A 2101-nucleotide genomic window follows, 5' to 3' on the forward strand; every position below is an offset into this window, starting at 1 on the left:
TTTAGTTCTGACACCTTGTGCTCTCCTGCTGCTCTTAATGACTCTCTCCACTCCACAACATGAAGTCACATGGCTGTACCTCTAATCCAACCACCAAAAAGAAATCTGATTGGCCAGGGCACAGTCACATGTCTGATTTAGTTTAGTTTTGGACGGAACAAAATTTTCATTTAACGTACATTCAGAAGCGTTCAAGTTTAAGTTCAGAAATCCGGATACATCGTACGAATACCCATTCATAATGAAATGTACATGTCTACTGTCGGTATGACCTCTCAGCCTCTATTCCAGCACCCGGGGCACCTCATGTCATCTGCAGAGGTGGCCCTTGGTGCACGCCCATTGATGGGACTATAATGGGGGACTATGAGGCCCCTGGGAATCAAGCACCAGCCAGCCGCCAAGATTGCCCATATTATAACCTGCCGTTGCCTTTCACACTCTCCAGGACAACCTGTCCACATAGGGCCCATGCACCTCACAGCTGTCAAGCAATGCAGCCCAATGCAATGACAAGCTGAAGTGCATTGGTTTCATGAGGCCCGGTCCACACCATTTCAATGCATTAGTATGCGTGGGTGAAAAAAACACGCAATTAAATGAAAACACGCTACAAACTGGTCACAGTGCGCAAATACAATTTTGCTTTTTTGCTGCGGAAAAAAGACACGTCAACACAGATCTTAAGTGCGCTGAACATGCCATAAACGCGACGCACGTGTTTGTGAATCCGGCTTTATCTACTGCAAGGATTTCTCAAACTTCTGGACAATCCCTACCCAAAAAAAAGCAGATTAACACAGGTTGACTCAAGTGGATTGACCAGGCGGTAAACGCAACGCACATGGTGTGAATCCGGCCTTCTCTGCCGCAAGGATGTCTCAGAGTTCTGTTCAATCACGGTCAAATAAACACGCACATCTACATACATCAACTGAAGCGGGATCAACATAACACGCATGGTGTGAATCCGGCCTATCAGTTCTTGACAATCCCTGCCAGAAAAAAACACACATCAACATATGTCAACACATGTGAACTCAGGTGCGTTTAACGCAACATACATGGCGTTAACCAGGCCTCCGGTACTGGACAATCCCTACCAAAACAAAAAAATACATCAACTCAGGTGCTAAACGCAACGTACATGACGTGAACCCAGCCTCCGGTTCTGGACTATCCCTACCAAAAATACACACATCAACATATGTCAATACACGTCAACTCAGGTGCGTTTAATGCAACAAACATGGCGTGAACCCGGCCTCCAGTTCTGGACAATCCCTACCAAAAAACAAAAATACACAGATCAACATATGTCAACACAGGTGTGTTTAACGCAACATACATGGCGTGAACCCGGCCTCTGGTTCTGGACAATCCCTACTAATGTTTATTACAGCTTAGGACTCAGGTGGCGTTACAATCTGTGGCTCACCTGCCGCTATCAGGCCCTGTACGCCACTGTCGAATTTTGTTGCGCTCTATTCGCCCGCCTTCGCTTTGGCGTAAAGAATAAATCGCAGTCGTGTGGTAACAATAACATAAAATCATTCCATGTATGACCAGCACCAGGGAGGACAATAGGGAATAAGGAGCACCTAAACACAGGCAGCCAAACATGAGCTGCTGCCATAGTGGCCCAGGCCTGTGGGAGAGCCCTCCCATTCCCTCACTGCCCCCACACTGCATGCACAGAGGGGGAGGAGGGGGCACTTACCTTCCCCGATGCTCTACACCATCAATATAGGTTTGTGTGGAGCCCGCAGAGAAAAGGAGCCGGGAGCGGGAGGGCGGCTGTGCCCGGGTCAGTGTGCACAGTGACCGGGGCTGTGTGGGAAGCTGCTCCCCTGGAGTTCTACTATCCTGAGGCCTACAGCGATGTCACAGTGAGCTGAGTGATGAATGGGGAGGGCCGGCTTTTCCCGGTGCCTGACTCTGTATGTGTGTGAGTGTGTGTGAGCAACCACCAATAGGCTCCTCCTCCCCCCCCTCCAATCGCCACTAACACCGCCCAGCTTCCAGCAAAGCGAACGCTGATTGGGAGACTCCAGGAAAAGGCCCCGCCCCGCAGAGGACGTACAGGGTGACGAAGGACACG

General features: G+C 49.7%; 2 protein-coding genes across 3 annotated transcripts in view; one reads left to right on the plus strand and one right to left on the minus strand.

The window, feature by feature from the left end:
• RERE (arginine-glutamic acid dipeptide repeats) overlaps positions 1 to 1972 on the minus strand; it is a 337236-nt gene extending 335264 nt beyond the window's left edge. Inside the window, exon 1 of one of the 2 annotated variants that reach the window (XM_018557505.1) lies at positions 1721 to 1972. The gene's annotated coding sequence lies outside the window, so the exon portion shown is untranslated. The remainder of the gene's footprint in view (positions 1 to 1720) is intronic. The other variant, XM_018557504.1, reaches the window with a different exon arrangement.
• Positions 1 to 2101, plus strand: part of LOC108787842 (opsin-3-like) — a 35898-nt gene that overhangs the window by 7155 nt on the left and 26642 nt on the right. The window lies entirely within an intron of this gene.

This window comes from Nanorana parkeri, unplaced genomic scaffold (assembly GCF_000935625.1).
Source record: "Nanorana parkeri isolate BGI_ZX_2015 unplaced genomic scaffold, ASM93562v1 scaffold287, whole genome shotgun sequence".
In the NCBI taxonomy this organism is placed as follows: Eukaryota; Metazoa; Chordata; class Amphibia; order Anura; family Dicroglossidae; genus Nanorana; species Nanorana parkeri.